The following is a 19,203-nucleotide window of genomic DNA, read 5'->3' on the forward strand; positions in this document are numbered from 1 at the left end:
ATGAGTATCTCTATGTACGAAACTAAGGTTCAGAAAGTCTCCGGGACTTACCCAGGCTCTCCCAGCTAATAAATGGTGGAGGGGGGACTCAAACCGTCATCTGTTTAACTATCAACCACCACTGTTCCCCAGTGAGCCCTGCCAGATCATCCACTCACTATTGCTTGTATTGCTTCCCCTACTTAAATCAGGACTTCTCTGTATATTTCCATACATGCTTTGGTACAGTCTCCCTCATACGTGTGTCCCATCTCTCCCATTCATTCAATCAGCTCACTGGGGTCAGGGGCTCTGATTTGCATATCTTTTTACTTTCCAGCAGTTTCCGTTATGGGGATCTATCCACAGGTGAGTATCTCATAAAGGTAGCTGATTGACTGCAATCAATAAACTGCTTTAGGAATCTGCTGGGGATTCTGCATGCATTCAGCCAAGACAAGGTTAATATCACATTTACAGGTCCAATAATAGCTTCCATTTCTTTAAGGCTTAATTAGTGCTCTGTACTGTGCTACGAACTTTCCATACCTTCTCTCATTTAACCCTGAACGTGTGAACTAGTTGCTCTCATTACAATCTCTATTTTTCAGATGGGAAACTGAGACTCAGAGAGGTTAAATAAAAAAAAAAAAAACCTCCCAAATTCACTAAGCTAGTAAATGACAGAGCCAACTCCAAAACACATTTTCTTAACCACTGGGGCTAAGGTGAAAATTATGAGCTTCAAGAATTTGTCTCAGGGAAGGAGTGTAAAACTTGAAAATGGATATCTTTAAATTATTTTTAAAAGCCTTATTGAGGTATAATTGAAATACAATAAGGTCCGCATATTTAAAGTGCACAACTTGATTAGTTTTGACATATGTGTACACATATGAAACCATCCCCACAATCAAGATAACGAACATACCCATCAACCCAAAAGTTTTCATGCTTTTTTGAAAACCCTCATTCCACCCCTCATTTCCCCCTCACGCTGTCTCCAAGCACAAATTATTTTTTGAATATGCAAGGCAGGAACTTGGCAGAGATTCTGCTTGCCAATGATCATATCAGCTTTGTCCCTAATAACTGGGCTCATTTGATTAGTGTCATAGTTTACTTAGAATTGTCAATGCTGAACTTCAGCTTTAGGCTGACATCCAAACTAACTACAGGAAGAAGAATGATGATAAATTCTCTCTGAGTTAGAAAGCTAATGTAAGAAGTTAGCCGAGCGGATTGATTTCTTCTTTTTAGAAACAAAAGATGCATATTATTTATCAGATAGACCAAAACCCTAGGGATCATTTTGGGCTTCTGTATATTAGGAAAAATGAGTTTGGCTTTTGAAAAAATCCCTAGTTTACCCAGTAGACAGTTTCTCAGGCTATGACAAAGGTAGCAGAGCCAGTCAGCAGCAAAATTCATTTTTTAATAAAACCTACTCAACCTATTTATTTGATGAATGGACCTAGAGGTGATAGATTGCTGCCTAGTTATTAGAAAATAATGCATAGGAGCCCTAAAGGCCTTTTCTTTATCAAATTGATATATCTATCAACATCGCTCATTTGCTCAGGTGTATTCTCCACCCGCACATTAACCTACCATTTTCACTCTAAATGGGGAGAAATAAAAACCTGGGAATGAGAAAAAGGATCAAATGAACATTGGGGCCCTAAGAGACCACTGCCCTTGGCCACTGTCATCCTTCCATCCAATGCCCAGGCTTTATGAAATGGGAAAGATTCGTTTAAATGGTGGAGAAAGAAGGGTCAGAATGACTTGGGAAAAGAAGACATCGTTTAAATGGTGAGAGAATTCAAAGCAGTATATTATACGGATTCATCTATATGGTACGGCTGATATGTCATAGGAGTACAGAGAAGAGAGGTCACTGTGCAATGAGGTGGTCAGGGAAGGCTTTGTGAATGGGAGCTGGACATAGGTCCAGAGGAGAAGGGGGAAGTATTCCAAATGCATCTAACCACTGTGATGACTACTGCATTAGAGGCAGGAATAAGTGTAGCAAATGCAGTGAGTATAGAGGGAAAGAAAGAACCCCCAAATGTTCAGGGCCGAAGGTATCTAACAGGCCTGCATTACTGTCCTAGAAGGGATAGAAACACAAGAAAGGAAAGCGGAAAGAGACAGACAACCGGTGGGGGTGAGAGAGTTGCCAATTAGTTCTTCCGTCTTTTTACCACAATAAGTAGCAATCAGATGTCTGGGTTTTTTAATTTCAGACAAGCCCTTGTCTACTCATCAAAGATAAAGCAATTGCTGCTTAGAGCAGCTTCTATTAGCAGCAGCAGTTAACGTAAAAGAAAAAGCAAGCAAGGGAAGGAAATTCTGTAGGGAAAACATTTTCCCTTGACATTCCGGACAAAGGATAGAAGTATTCCATGGTGGCAAATGTCCAAGACAATTCTACCTTTCTTTAGTAAGCCTTGTGGTAGCCAAGTCCTTCTGACCCTCAACTCCTACGCTGAAGTCAGGACATAGTTCGTGCAAGAGCCCAGAAAGGAATGAATCATATAAGGGAGCTGAGTCCATCTTCACTGGTTTTCATAGACACTCAGTGCTGGAACAGATCTTAAAGGTAGTCTGCTCTGATCTCCCAGGGGAGAATTTAGCCAAAGTGAGCTAAGTGAGACTGTTGCAACCTTCCACTACTGAAGTCTTCCTTTCCTTTTAGAGCTCTAGAATATTACAGCTCAAAGGGACCTGAGGGATTACCTAATCTAACACTTTCCATTTTTTAAAATGGAATATTTAGAAATTTATTTTAAACATATTTTAGAAATGTTATTTTGGAATATTTTAGAAATTTATTTTAAAATAGAGAAAGTTAGAAAAAGTTACTTTTAGTTTAGGACAGAACATTAAAGATAAAGCTGATGACCTCCTCCCAATCTAGGACACCTCCTTGTGCCCTTCCATTCCCCTCAGGTGCAAGAACTATTATTAGTTTCCTGCTTTTCTTTTCAGACCATATTTGATACTTCTACGTACATATAAAAGTGTAGTATTGTTTTTGTGTTTTGTTTAAAAGTTATCATACAATATGTATCTGGTTTACTTCGCTCAGCATTGCTTTGAGATCTAGACCATTCCTTTTAACTGCAGTTCAATATTCCATTGTATGAAAGCACCACATTTTCTTTATCCTCTTCTGCCTTGATGGAACTTTACAAATCTTCTTTGTGGAGAGAGAATTGAGTCTCAGAGAAGTTACAGGATTGGCCCAAGGTACGCTTTAGCATAGCTGGAACTAGAATCTACATCTTAGATAAGAGGTAGATGAGTCTCTCAAAAGTTGGCTGTCTAGGCTCATTTATGGAAGTCTTCATTGGTCTAATATGGGGTTGGAGTATTGAATTGAAGAGTATGAAAAGTCTGAGCATTCATACTTCCCAGAGCTGGTAAGCTCAAGACCCCCAAACCACAGCCTTGCATGCTAAAGAGCTTCAGAGCTCTACCTTTGCTCATAGTGGTCTGAAACACCTTCCTTTCAGACTTTACAGCTTTAGATCTTGAAGGGTTTTCCGTCCATAAAAGTTCCCTGAACCCACCCTGAGAGTTAAATTAGGGTAATGTTGGCCAACAACAGACAGTTGGTAATTTGGTTTTTCAGTTCACGTATTAGAACAAGGTCATTAAGGAAAATGGATTCAGGACAAGCATCCAGGTAGGTGGTCAGGATGAAGCAAAGAGAAGGAGAAAGGGCAAAACATGGACATTTATTGATTGTCTGCTGTGTGCCAAGCAATGTGCTAAATACTTTACATATATATTATCACAATAATATTATTAGTGCTACTTTCCATATTAGGAACCAAGACCTCAGAAAGATTAATAACCTTCCCAAAGCCCATTTGTGTATTCATTCATTCATCCACTCAACAAAATTTTGCCAAGCTACTATTGCTATGTCACAGATGCTATGCTAGGTGATAGAATATGGAATAAGAGAGGGGAAACAGGTAAAAAAATGACAGAGTATCAACTACCACCACCATGAAACTGCAGTGCTATGTAAAATGCTTGAATCAACAAAACTAGAGACAACAAACCAGTTTTTGTCACCAACTAACTGACAGGGTTAGGGTTAGGGTATGGGTATGGGTACGGGTACGGGTACGGGTTAGGGGTTAGGGTTTAGGGTTAGGGTTAGGGTTTATTTATACAAAGATTATCAAGTTCTTATTCTCTGCCTAGAAGCAAAATGGCAAAGGAGTTTCCACTACGTCTGGGTGTGGGCTCGTTTTGTTTTTCTAAGATCCACAGCAGAGAAGTATCTGTCTTAGAGGTAGACATTCCGCCATATAAAAAAGTTACAATAGTATACCCCCATTTTTTCCAATCCCAGAATTTCTGCTATTGCTGCCAAAGGCTTGACTTTTATTTTTTATCAGCTCCACAATACATTGCCTAAAATTATTGCTAAAATAGTCTGTTATAATCAAGAAGACTTAAGTAAGAAAAAGTAGCTTGTATATTTACCCATGAAGCTTCCAATTTTAGTGCTTATCATTCCTTTGTAGAGATCTATATTTCTATCTTACATTATTTTCTTTTTGTCTGAATATGCCTTTAATATGTCTCATGGTGTGGGTCTGCTTGTAGTGAATTATTTCCGGTTTTTTGGTCTGAAAAAACTGTTTATTTCATTTTTCTTGTCTTAAGATTTTTTCTGGGTGTAGGATTTGGTTTTTTTTTTCCTTCACCATTTTGAATTCCTTTTCCCTCTTCCCTCTAGCTTGTGATGTTTTGGAGGAGAAATCACTGTTATTCTTTTCTTTGTTCCTCCGAACTTAAAGTGTTTGTATCCACTGAGAACTTTTTTTTTTTAATTTTTTTTTTTAACGTTTATTTATTTTTGAGACAGAGAGAGACAGAGCATGAACAGGGGAGGGTCAGAGAGAGGGAGACACAGAATCTGAAAGAGGCTCCAGGCTCTGAGCTGTCAGCACAGAGCCCGACGCGGGGCTTGAACTCACAGACCGCGAGATCATGACCTGAGCCGAAGTCGGCCGCTTAACCGACTGAGCCACCCAGGCGCCCCCACTGAGAACTTTTAAGATTTTTCTTTTATCAATAATTTTGAGCAATTTGATTAAGAAGATTCTTGGAATAGTTCCCTTCATGTTTCTTGTACTTGACGTTCATGGATCTATAAGTATATATATTTCATCAAATTTGAAAAATACTTTACACTGAGATACCACCTCACGACAGTCAGAGTGGCTAAAATGAACAAATCAGGAGACTATAGATACTGGCAAGGATATGGAGAAATGGGAACCCTCTTGCATTGTTGGTGGGAATGCAAACTGGTGCAGCCACTCTGGAAAACAGTGTGGAGGTTCCTCAAAAAATTAAAAATAGATCTACCCTATGACCCAGCAATAGCATACTAGGAATTTACCCAAGGAATCCAAGAGTGCTGATGTACAGGGACACATGTACCCCAATGTTTATAGCAGCACTCTCAACAATAGCCAAATTATGGAAAGAGCCTAAATGTCCATCAAATGATGAATGAATAAAGAAGATGTGGTTTATATATACAATGGAGTACTACTTGGCAATGAGAAAGAATGAAATTTGGGCATTTGCAGCAACATGGATGGAACTGGCGGGTATTATGCTAAGTGAAATAAGTCCGTCAGAGAAAGACAGATACCATGTTTTCACTCATATGTGGATTTTGAGAAACTTAACAGAAGACCATGGGGGAGGGAAAGGGGGAAAAAGTTACAGAGAGGGAGGGAGGCAAACCATAAGAGACTCTTAAATACTGAGGACAAACTGAGGGTTGATGGGGGCTGGAGGAGAGAGGAAAGTGGATGATGGGCATGGAGGACGGCACTTGTGAGGATGAGAACTGGCTGTTGTATGGGAACCAATTTGACAATAAGTTATATTTTTAAAGAATAACATAGAGGCTGGAAGAAGAATGAAATCTTACCATTTGCAACGATGTGGATGGAGCTAGAGAGTATTATGCTAAATGAAATAAGTCAATCAGGAAAGACAAATACCATTGGATTTCACCCATATGTGGATTTAAGAAAGAAAATAGGTGAACTTAAGGGAAGGGGAAAAAAGAGAGAGAGGGAAGCAAACCATAAGAGACTCAATGGTAGAGAACAAACTGAGGGTTGTTGGAGGGGAGGTGGGTGGGGGGATGGGCTAAATGGGTGATGGATATTAAGGAGGGCACTTATCGTATTGAGCACTGGGTGTCATATGTGAGTGACGAATCACTAAATTCTACTCCTAAAATGAATATTACACTGTATGTTAACTAGCTAGAATTTAAATAAAAAAAGTGGTTTGTCCTAATGGAGTATTCCTCATTGTAGTCTGGGAATCTACTGGTTTCCCGGTTATAGTCACATTTCAAATGTCAAAATACCCAGATTTTTTACTCTGGCATCAAATTATACGTAGTATGATATTAAATTTTAAAAATATGTTCTCTAAAATTTTTTTGAAAAATATTTTGGTTATTATGTTTCAAATACTTTCTTTGCCAACTCCTTTCTCTTCTCCTGTGGAACTCCAATTACACATATGAAGTTGTCCTGTAGCTCACCAATACCCTGTTTTGTTTTCTTTTATGTCTCTGTGCCTCACTTTACGTGGTTTTATTGCTGTGTATTAAAGTTAGCTAATGTTTTCTTCCTCATCATCTAATCTCTTTTTCTTTACCATCAATCCCATGCAATGTTCTTACCTCGGATATTGTACTTCTCAAATCTAGAAGTTCAGATATTGTACTTTTCAAATCTAGAAGTTCAATTTGTTTTTATATCTTCAATGTCTCTGTTTAATTTATATCTTAAAACAGCTTTATTGATTGATAATTCATATATGGTGTGCATATAAATAACCCACTTAATGTATACAATTCAAAAAAAGCATCATCATTGTTTTTTAGTATATTCACGCATATGTGCAACCATCACTATAGTAAATTTTAGAACATTTTCTTCACCTTAAAAAGCATTCACAAACCCTTTTGCCAAGTTCCCCATCTCTCAGCAACCACTAATTTACTTTCTGGCTCTATAGATTTGCCTATTCTCCACATTTCATAAAAATGGAATCATATATTATGAGGCCTTTTTTGACTGAGTTCTTTCAATTAGCATGATGTTTTCAAGGTTCATCAATGTTGCTGCATGGATCAGACTTCATTCATTTTATGGCCGAATATTTTATAGTATGGATATAACCATATTTTGTTTATCCACTCATCAGTTGATGGACATGTAGGTGGTTTCCACCTTTTATCTATGACGAATAATGTCGCTATAAACATTTATGCATAAGTTTTGTGAGAACATATGTTTTCATTTCTCTTGGATATATACCTAGAAGTGGAATTGCTGGATCATATGGTAACTCTGTTTTTAACCATTTGACAAACTGTCAAAGTGTTCCACAGTGGCTGCTCCATTTTATATTCCCAGCAGCAGTGCATGAAGGTTCTGATTTTTCCACATCCTCATCAACACTTGTTATTATCTGACTTTTTTTATTATAGTCATCATAGTGAATGCGAAGTGATATCTCATTGTTTGGATTTACATTTTCCTGACAACTAATAATGAGCATCTATTCATGTGCTTATTGGCCATTTGTATATTTTCTTTGTAGAAATGCCTATTTCAGTCCTTTACATATCTTTAATTGGGTTAGTTGTCTTTTTACTATTGAGTTACAAGAGTTCTACATCTGCTAGATATAAACCCCTTATCAGATATGATTTGCAAAAATTTTCTCCCATTCTGTAGGTTATCTTTTCCTTTTCCTAGTAGCATCTTTTGAAGCATAGAAAAATTTTCAACTTTGACAAGGTCTAATTTATCTATTTCTCCTGCTGTTGCCTGCACAACAATCTTTTGCCAAATCCAAGACTTGTGAGACTGTATGAACCATCTACAGCACACTACTGCTTCTGTCTCTGGAGATTAGAATCACTGTAGAAGCATCACTATAATCTGTATGCAAGGAGCAGAATTCTTCTACCTAGGGACACGTGTGTGTGCTCCCTGCTCACTAAGGGTGTTAGGCCACCCGAACAAATACATAATGTAAGCATTTGACCACCTTTTTCTCCCCAGAACAAAAATAGCTATTTTCAAAATTACACCATTAAAAATTCATTACTATGGATCTTGAAGTCTTTTTCATTTCTAAGAATTTTAAATGGCAAGGTATTTCCTGTAAGCAGTAATACTTTAAATCTTTTAATCACCTAAACCTATGTGGATATTAGACAGCTAAGTGAGAAAAAGGCCCCGTGTCATTGCCCCGTAGGCTCTGTGCTTGTGTAGGCAGTAGAAATAGATGTTGAAAGGAAATGAAAAGGAAAAATAGAAATATGCCCAGGAAATTGCCTTTTCTATAGTCTTTCAGAAGGTCAGCTCTATTGTACTCACATATGGGACTGAGTTTTTAAATTTTAAGAGAATTGCTGGTGTCCTTCTTCTATCTTGACCTTGCTATCCACTAACAGGGAAAGCTGCTGGCTGTTCTGTTCTGTCTTACCCATCCCCTCAAGAACATTCTTACACTGGGGAAATGGACAGAAGACAGGAATAGATACTTTTCCAAAGAAGATATCCAGATAGCCAATAGTCACGTGACAAGATGCTCAACATCGCTCATCATCAGAGAAATACAAATCAAAACAACATTGAAATACCACCTCACACCGGTCATAGTGGCAAAGGTTAACAACTCAGGAAACAACAGATGTTGGCAAGCACGTGGAGAAATGGGAACCCTCTTGTACTGTTGGTGGGAATGCAAACTGGTGCAGCCACTCTGGAAAACAGTGTGGAGGTTCCTCAAAAACTTAAAAATAGAACTACCTTATGACCCAGCAATAGCACTACTAGGAATTTACCCAAAGGATACAAGAGTGCTGATTCATAGGAGCACATGTGCCCCAATGTTTATAGCAGTGCTGTCAACAATAGCCAAATTATGGAAAGAGCCTAAATGTCTATCAACAGATGAATAAAAAAGATGTAAAGATGTGGTATATATATATATATATATATATATATATATATATATATATGATACTGTATACACACACACACACACACACACAATGGAATACTACTCAGCAATGAGAAAGAATGAAATCTTGCCATTTACAACAACATGAATGGAACTGGAGGGTATTATGCCAAGTGAAATAAGTCAGAGAAAGACAGATATCGTATGTTTTCACTCATATGTGGGATTTGAGAAACTTAACAGAAAACCATGGGGGAAGGGAAGTGTAAAAAAATAGTTTCAAACAGAGAGGGAGGCAAACCACAAGAGACTCTTAAATACAGAGAACAAACTGAGGGTTGATGGGGGCACAGGGGAGAGGGGAAAAATGGGTGATGGGCATTGAGGAGGGCTCTTGTCGGGATGAGCTCTGGGTGTTGTATGTAAGTGATGAATCATGGGAATCTACTCCTGAAGCCAAGAGCACACTGTATACACTGTATGTTAGCTAACTTGACAATAAATTATATTAAAAATATATAAATAAATATTAAAAAAAGAAAAAGGGCAAAAAATATAAAGAAACATTTCCCAGAAGAGGATCTATGGATAGCAAATGAGCACATGAAAAAATTTTCTACATCACTAGCCATCAGGGAAATGCAATATGAGATATGACTACAATGGTAGATACAACCCATCAAAACAACTAAAATAAAAAATAGTGACAATACCAAATGCTGGCAAGGATTCTGAGAAACTGAGTTTCCCCTATATGGCTTGTGGGGATGTAAAATGGAAAATAGGAAGTTTCTTTAAAACAAAAACAAAAACAAAAATGAAACATGCACATATAACACAGCAATCTTACCCCGGAAATTTATCCCAGACAAATGAAAGCATAAAACCCATCTATGATTGTTCATCCCAACTTTACTTGCAATAGCCAAAAACCAGAATATCCAAAATGTCCTTCAATGGGTGAATGGTTAAAACAAACAGGGACACAGCCGTACCATGGGATAGAAAGAGGAACCAAGTACATGCACTGAATTTAAAAAGTGAACCTCAAAAGGTCACTTCTTGCACGATTCTATTTGAATAACATTCTTAAAATGATAAAATTATGCCATGGAGAACAAATTAGTGGGTGTAGATGTTAGGGATGGTTAGGGGAAGGTGGAGAGGTGCGGAAGGAGGATGAGCATAATGGGGTAAAACACAGAAGACCTTTGTGGTGTGAAAATAGTTCTCTGTCTTGATTGCAGTGGTGGTTACACCCATCTGCACACCTGATAAAATGGTTTGGAATGAAAGACATGGAATTTACAAATGTCAGTTTCCTGGTTTTGATACTGTACTCTGGTTATGTAAGAAGTAGCCATTGGAGGTAATTGAGTAAAGGGTGCAGAGGACCCCTCTGTACTATCTGTGCAAATTCTTTGGAATCTGTAATTATTTCAAAATAAAAACTTTTGTGAAAATAAAAAAAAAGAACATTCTTACACTGGGGAAAAGAAAGAAAGAAGAAAAAAAACCAAGACTATCCATATACTTCAAAGGTTTAAAACACCCTTACAAAATAAAATAAAATACATTTACAACAATAGCCATGCCAAAATAGAAAACATCTAGGAATTTTCAGCAGTTCATGTAAGTAGAGAAAAGGAATACAGTAATGAGCAACCAGAGAAAAATGAGGAAAGAGAAGTTGCTATGTAAAACAACGTTTGTGATGAAATTGTTATTTTTGACTTAAGTTCAAAATACTTTTGCTCAGGATTAAAAACCAAAATTACAGGGTGCCTGGGTGGCTCAGTCGGTTCAGTTGCCGACTTCAGCTCAGGTCGTGATCTCGTGGTTTGTGGATTCAAGCCCCACATTGGGCTCTGTGCTGACAGCTCAGAGCCTGGAGCCTGCTTTGGATTCTGTGTCTCCCTCTCTCTCTGTCCATCCCCCATTCTCTCTCTCTCTCTCTGTCTCCCTCTCTCTCTCAAAAATAAAAGTTTTTAATTAAAAAAAAATTAAAAAAAAAAAACTAAAATTACAGGGGTGTCTGGGTGGCTCAGTCAGTTGAGTGTCTGACTTCAGCTCAGGTCATGATCTCATGGTTCATGGGTTGGAGCCTGGAGCCTGCTTGGGAGTGTGTCTCCTGTCTCTGCCCCTCCCCCCCTCGTGCATTGTCTCACTCTGTCTCTCAAAAATAAATAAATGTAAAAAAACACCAAAATTACAAATGGGTGATGTATAATAATATATAATAAATACGTAGAATGTATATAACATTTTTAACACCTTTGAATAAAAAGCGTATTAAGAGCCAGATCAAGATGCCTGGGTGGCCCAGTGAGTTAAGCGTCTGATTCTTGGTGTCGGCTCAGGTCAGGATCTCATGGTCCATGGGATAAAGCCCTGTGTCAGGCTCTGCACTGACAGTGTGGAGCCTGCTTGGGACTCTCTCCCCCTGTGTCTCTGCCCCTCCCCCACTCCCATGCGCGTGCACCCTCTCTCTCTCAAAAATAAATAAACATTAAAAATTTTGCAATTTGTATACAAAGCTGTAGACCAATCCACCAAGCTGTCAGTGCAAATTACTGGTCCCCCTAAACTGAGTTTCAAGCGTTTAAGTAGAATGCTACTGACTCCCTCCCCTAGTAAAAAAAAGGAAAAAGAAAAGAAAAGAAAAGAAAAGAAAAGAAAAGAAAAGAAAAGAAAAGAAAAAAAGTTACTACCCCACACCAAGTCATTTAATAAAGCCACTCAGTTCCTTCTAACTCCAAATCCAGGGCAACCTCTCAATGCCTACTATGAGTGGATTCTATTAATTTAAATGTATCACCTCAGAAAGAAATAATTATAATCGACCTGTCCCATGTATGCAACTGTTGGACTGTCAAATCCAAAAAGTCCAAAAGACTTTTTAATTTTTTCCAAGGTAAGAAGAAACCTAAATTGGATGTCTTAGTCTGTGCAGGCTGCCATAACATCTACAGACTCGGTGGCTTTAAACAGAAATGTATGTCTCAAAGATCCGGAGGCTGGGAAGTCCAAGATCAAGGTTCTGGCTGATTTGGTTTCTTCTTGGTTGTAGGCAGTATGTCTTGACATGGTGCAGAGAATGACTGAGCTCCTTGATGTCTCTTCTTATACGGGCACTAATCCTATCAGGGCCCCACCCTCCTGACCTCATTTAACCTGAATTACTTTCCTACTCTAAATACAATCCTGGGGCGCCTGGGTGGCTCAGTCGGTTGGGCGGCCGACTTCCCCTCAGGTCACGATCTCGCGGTCCGTGAGTTCGAGCCCCGCGTCGGGCTCTGTGCTGACAGCTTGGAACCTGGAGCCTGTTTCCGATTCTGTGTCTCCCTCTCTCTGACCCTCCCCCGTTCATGCTCTGTCTCTCTCTGTCTCAAGAATAAATAAACATTAAAAAAAAATTAAATACAATCCTAACTGGAGGTTAGGGCTTCAGTGTGTGAATTTGGGGGAATATAATTTAGTCCATATCGGTGAAGAAGGTTGCTGACACTTAAAAGGATTATAAGCATAGTTCAACTTGGTAAAGTGTCCAAGGGCAGAATCCTCTCCGGAGCTCAGTTGAAACGTGGTGACTCTGTCTTCCAATACAATGTGCAGTGCAGCCCTGGGATCGCTTTAATCACTGTATTTCACAGAGTATTCCTCACTTTTCCATTTTACACTGAATGGACCAGGTGGAAAAAGCCCAGAACATGGAATTAGAAGACTTGGGTTATATTCTGACTCTGCCACTTACTAGTCCCTGGATGGTATAGCAAACTCTTCAGTTCTGTGATGCTGAAAATATTCATCTATAGTTGACTCTTGAACAACGTGGGCTTCAACTGCACGGGTCCATTTATATGTGGCTTTTTTTTTCCAATATTGTACCGTACTGTAAATATATTTTCTCTTCCTTAGGATTTTCATAGCATTTTCTTTTTCCTTTTTTATTAAAAAGTGAGTTTATTATTATAATAAAGATTAATTTTTGATTTACAAAATATGTCATGTGATAGTGAATCAAATCCTAGAAAGATAACCTGATAAGGAGAACTGTCCATGTTTGTAAACAATCTCAATCATATTAAAACAATTTTAAAACAAAACAATTTTTTTAATTTACTCTTACTTTTTAATTTTTATTTTGTTTCAAATTTTTATTTAAATTCAAGTTAGTTAACATATAGTGTAATATTGGTTTCAGGAGTAGAATTTAGTGATTCATCACTTACATACAACACCCAGGGCTCATCCCAGCAAGTGCCCTCCTTTTCTTTTTAATAATAATTTTTTAATGTTTATTTATTTGTGAGAGAGAGAGAGAGTGACAGAGAGAGACAGAGTGCAAGGGGGGGGGGGGGGCAGAGAGAGAGAGAAAGGGAGACACAGAATCCGAAGCAGGTTCCAGTTTCCGAGCTGTCAGCATAGAGCCCTATGCGGGGCTCGAACTCAAGAACTGTGAGATCATGACCTGAGCGGAAGTTGGACGCTTAACCTACTGAGCCACTCAGGCGCCCCACCAACAAGTGCCCTCCTTAATACCCATCACCCATTTAGCCCATCCCCCCACCTCCTCTCCATCAACCTTCAGTTTGTTCTCTATAGTTAAAAGTCTCTTCTGGTTTACTTCCCTCTCTTCTCTTTTCTCTTCCCCTATGTTCATCTGTTTTGTTTCTTTGAGTGAAATCACATGGTAGTTGTCTTTCTCTGACTAACTTATTTCACTTAGCATAATTACATTCTAGCTGCGTCCACGTCATTGCAAATGGCAAGATTTCATTCTTTTTGATGGCTGAGTAATATTCCATTCACACACACACACACACACACACACACACACACACACACCAACTCTCTTTATCCATTCGTTAGTCGAGGGACATTTGGGCTCTTTCCATAATTTGGCTGTTGTTGAAAATGCTGCCGTAAACATCAGGGTGCATGTGCCCCTTGAATCAGTATTTTGTATCCTTTGGGTAAATACCTAGTAGTGCAATTGCTGAATCATAGGGCAGTTGTACTTTTCACTTTTTGAGAAACCTCCAGACTGTTTTCCAGTGTGGCCTGATAGTGTTTTCCTAAGCTGACTTTATTGTGAGAACACAGTATATAATACATATAACATACAAAATATGTGTTAATTGACTGTTTATGTTATTGGTAAGGTTTCTGGTCAACAGTAGGCTAATAGTAGTTAAGTTCTGGGAGAGCCAAAAATTATACATGGATTTTTGAATGCACAGGGGGTCAGCACCCCTAACCCTTGCATTCTTCCAGGGTTAACTTATATTTTAAGAAGTAAATGATAGCAACTCAGTGAGGTAGGCAAGGATAAGTAAAATAATTTAATGAGATGATGTATCTAAAAAAGACTCTGTAATCAAATAAATATTAGGGACCACTAAACCATAGAGAGAGCTTAAAAGCCTCCTGACTCAAGGCATATTTCATCTGGGAGAGACAATGGCCAAGAGGAACATTTTTAATAAGCTACTAGTATCCTAAGATGCTAGTATTTGAGGAAATTTGAGGATAAACAAAAGTCTCACATTGTACAGTAAGTTAACATAACCTACAGAACTGCTTACTGTAAGTAGTAGTACAGGATGACTAATTATATTAAATAACACTTAAGATGTTCTGTTCAATGGTATTCATCAAATTACAGTTCCACACATCACTGGTGTTCTTCAGGTTGAATCAAGGGATTCTGCCACCAAAAGCAATCCGTGGCAGGCATTTCTTAATTTGCAAACACAATTTTAGTTCATGGGGAAAATTTTCTCCACTTCAGGTTTTCACTCCCAGATTCCTCTTAAATCATTTAGTGACTGCAGCAGACAGCAAAACAAATGAACCTGTGGCCAAAGAACACCTAGGACAAGCACATCAGGTGTCACCAATGGCTGGCTTTTATTCATCTGTGGTCACGTACTTGGGTCTGTATTTTAAACTGCTAGTAAAAATACCCTGTAGTCATACGATGGTCTGAAACATACTGTCTCAATCCCGCTTGTAAGAATCAGTTCCCCACAAAAGAAAGTAGTGGGGATGCAGGACAAGGCAATTGCAACTTGAGGCAGTCTTGGAGGCAGGAAAATATGAACAGAAGCCAAAGTTTGAAGCCAAGAAGAACACAGTTCACGTCAGCATTTAATCCAGAGAGCAAGGTGTGGATAGGATAGGTAGCAAGGAGAATAGACCACATGAGAGAACAGGGTTGGATTGAGTTGAGAGATGAAAAATTGGCTGAACAGAGCTTTTGTATGTGTTAGTATGCCCCTCTATTTACATGGTGCCCAGTGCATATTGAGGTAATAGATGCAAAAGCTTAAAGAAGTCGGAATATACTTATAGCAATATTTTATAGGATCCACAGAGAGCATTCTGACTTCCAGGTGATCTGCTATCCAGATTTCAGAAGCACCAATGTTAACTGGTGAATAACAGATTCATAGGGGATCATTAGCAGGCAATAGAGATACTCTGGCAATAGTCTTAACTCTTAGACGGGGCACGATGAAGTAAGAGCCTCTTTTCTAACAACCTACTCCTTGGAATCTCTATTAGAGGAAAGATCTTGGGCTGGTCTCCTCCCTTATGATAAAATTACTAGGATTCTTTAAGATGGCTCTGTGCAGTATGACTGCTATTTCTGGGAATCAGCACTCCAGAGGCTGTAGACAGGCCTCAGAAAATCAGAGCAATCCCCTCTTTGTGTCCTGTTCTATTCTACCTTAGGAGAACAGGCATATAATGTTGGACTGATTCCAATGCGAAAGGGAATGGTGATCCAGTCTGAATGATATAGTTTATTTTATGCATAAAAACGATCCAAACCAGTAACTGAGTCTCAAACTTCATTTCTCTCAACCTGAATCATCCTGTTTTGCTTGTCTTTAGGGAGTAAACACATTGGCTGACCAATAAATGTGGCCCTCACTTGGTGCTCTATCTAACCCCATGGTCTCTGAGTATCATGAATGTTACTAATACTGTGCAAACTTTGTTTTAATAAATAGCCAGTTTTAGGGCGGGCGTTGATCTTACAATCATCATTTCTATCTTTCTCATTTCACAGAAAAGGAAACAGACATGGAGAAGAGGTAAATGTGACTAGTTCAAGTTCATACTTCAATTAGCAGAAGAGCTGACACTAGAATCCAAGTCTCCTAATTCCCAGGACACTATTCTTCAACCTGCACCATTTTACACACACAGGTATGTACCATTGTTTCCAGGTAAGTCCCCAGACAAATTTTTAACTTTTGTTCTGGAAGTGTACAATTGTAACATTGCAAGTCCTAATCTTGTGTGTTATTGAGTAAGGAAGGGAGGTGAACTAACCAACTTTGCAGGAAATATATCCTTGTTACAAAAGTACCAATAGTACCAACAAAGGTGACCTGGTTTTGAGGATCCCAATTTGCAAAATGAGAAAGTTACAAAACAGTCACATTGAAGGAGATTGCATTATAAGGGAATACTCAGCAGAACTTCTTGAGTTCATTTAAGCATTTACGATTATTACTTGGCAGAATCCTCTGGGACACAGAAAGAAAGTTAAAATGTTAAGAGCCACTGCCAGATGAAGACCAAGAAGAAGGCAAAATAAGCATCTTTGAAGTAAAACTGAAGTGATGAAGAAATAGAATCTGTTGGACAGAAACTCAGTTTCCCCTGAAAGTATCAGGGCCCCAGTAGCCAGCCTAGTGAAGAGTCTTTCTCAATTACATGGATAGCACCATTACCTGTGTTTTAGTCACTCAGGCTTAAACTTGAATATCATCTTGAGGTTCTTTCTCTACCTCATCCCCTATAATGTATAGATTACCAAGCCCTGTATTTCTCTTTCTTTGAAATAACTCTAACATTCTTCCCTTCTCCCATCTGGCGGCATTCCAGATGGGACTCCAATATCTGATGGGAAAAGTCCTATTCTCTTCTACTCTAATTCACCACTGGCACAGCCATAGAAGTCATCTTATAAATTACAGCTTTCTTGATCACATCCTGTTTAAGAACCTAGAGTGATTCCCCAGTGCCTCCAAGATCAAGATGTAGCTAGTTTCTCAACCAAATGTTCTATATCCTCCAACAAATGGGCCCGGCTTAGCTACGTCTACATACTTCCCTCTCTTCCCAAATACTGCCATACCCAGGGCATTGCCAAGTCCCACCTTTAGCTTCCATCTCCACCCCACGTATAACAGAGGTGCTTTCACAACTCTCCCCTCTGCCTATCTAAATCCCACCCAGTTTTTCAGATCCAGCTCGGGTTTACCCCTCTACATTCCTTTCCTAACCACCTCCCTAAAACTCCAGCTAATCTTGATCTTTACTATTTTAATTAGTGCCAGCTATGCTCAAGGCACTGATCTTCTTCCTCCTTTAGAAATGAGAAAAACTAACAGGTAAAATTTGGGTCCCATTTTTATAAAGTCCTGTTCTGAAGCAGAGGATTGGAACAATGTGCATGTTAGCCCTTAGTGTCTGTTACTATAGAGAGTTCCAGGGCATCAGTTGAAGGATTCCCCAATCTTTCTCCCTCCCAAGATGAAGGTAAGATCTGTTGGAACATCCAAAATGTACTTCATTCATGACACATTACCCATTTGTTGCAGAATCACAGAATCTTAGAATACATAAGAGAAAGGGGGCTTTGGATCATTAACTATACATTATACATGAGAAAACTGGGGTCCATTTCTGTTCTGTCCATTTCTGGGAATTGTGATGTTTTCTTTTACTTTAAAAAGCTACTACTGGGAAATAGCACCATTTTAAAAGAAATTCAGCAGTACATATCTTTAAAAATCCTCCTGGTTTTTGACCCAGTAATTTGACTCCTAGAAACTACACTGAGAAAATTATCTTGAATATTTTTTAAAAATTATGTACAAAAATATCACAGCTTCATTTTTAACAATGGAGATAAATTGAAGACACCCTAAATATCCCCAAATTGGAGACCAGTTAAGTACATTGGTATACCTGATCTGATCTAATAAAATATTATATAGCCATTTAACATGATATTTTAACATAAGATGGCAGAAACCATACACCCTCAATCTCACCTAGCAGAGTCATTTCTACATAAGGGAAATTGGTGGCAGAAAAGGGAGAAGATTTAAAGAGTGTGTGGGATAATAATAACGTGTGGGAAATTCTTTTTAAAAAATATTAAGTGAAGAAAACTGGATAGAAAATGTATATGTAGGATGAACTCATTTAAAATGCATGGGGGGAAGACTGGAAAATTTTATTTTAAGCCAATTGTTTGATTTTTTAATGAAAATTTATGATTTGCTGGTTTAAGTAATTTTTTTATTTTAAAATAATTTCAGACACATAAAAAGGTACAAGAACAGTACAAAGAACTTCTGTGTACCCCTCACTCATATTCCCTAAATATTAGCATAAATAAACTTTCATTTATTTATTTCCTTATTATAGTTTTGAGGTCTTTTGTTTATTTTAACATTTATTTATTTTTGAGAGAGAGAGACAGAGCACGAGCAGGGGAGGGACAGAGAGAGAGGGAGATACAGAATCCAAAGCAGGCTCCAGGCTCTGAACTGTCAGCACAGAGCCCGACGGGGGACTCGAACTCACAAACCACGAGATCATGACCTGAGCTGAAGTCGGACGCCTTACCGACTGAGCCACCCAGGCGCCCCAGTCTTTTATTTTTTTACACTTATCATGCCATGAATTCATAGGGAATGGGTTCCAGCAGCTCAGGCCATTTCCATTGGTTCTCACAAAATGTGCTTCTCTGGGTGGGGCAGGCTGGCACTTCAGTTGAATCCAAGTACCTTTCTCTTTGGCTTTCTTTTTTCCTGATCCCTTCACATGCTTCAGAAAATTCTCTCAGCTCTTTGAGTCCTTAATATGCTCAATACGTACATTAATTCTCGAGCAAGAATCTTGCCCTTAACTTGTTTGTTTACAACAATGCCAACGGTATGCTGGGTAACGTTGTAGACTCTCCAGTTTGGTCATGGTAACATTTGTGGGGCATTCCGTTTTGAAAAGCACCCTTTCCTCTGATGTCAACAACCTCACCTTTCTTGTAGATTTGCATGTATGGGGCCAAAGGAACAACTCTATGTTTTCTAAAAGGCATAGAGAACAAATAGTGGGTACCTCTCCTCTTTCCCTTTGTGGTAG

At 38.6% G+C, this 19,203-nt stretch overlaps 1 protein-coding gene across 2 annotated transcripts in view; it reads left to right on the forward strand.

Moving 5' to 3' along the window:
* TRPC5 (transient receptor potential cation channel subfamily C member 5) overlaps positions 1-19,203 on the forward strand; it is a 266,576-nt gene that overhangs the window by 99,190 nt on the left and 148,183 nt on the right. For both annotated transcript variants that reach the window (XM_053891241.1, XM_019426883.2), the window contains exon 2: positions 16,109-16,248. The gene's annotated coding sequence lies outside the window, so the exon portion shown is untranslated. The remainder of the gene's footprint in view (positions 1-16,108; positions 16,249-19,203) is intronic.

Source organism: Panthera pardus, unplaced genomic scaffold, assembly GCF_024362965.1.
Source record: "Panthera pardus isolate Hobbes unplaced genomic scaffold, ASM2436296v1 HiC_scaffold_27, whole genome shotgun sequence".
Lineage (NCBI taxonomy): Eukaryota > Metazoa > Chordata > Mammalia > Carnivora > Felidae > Panthera > Panthera pardus.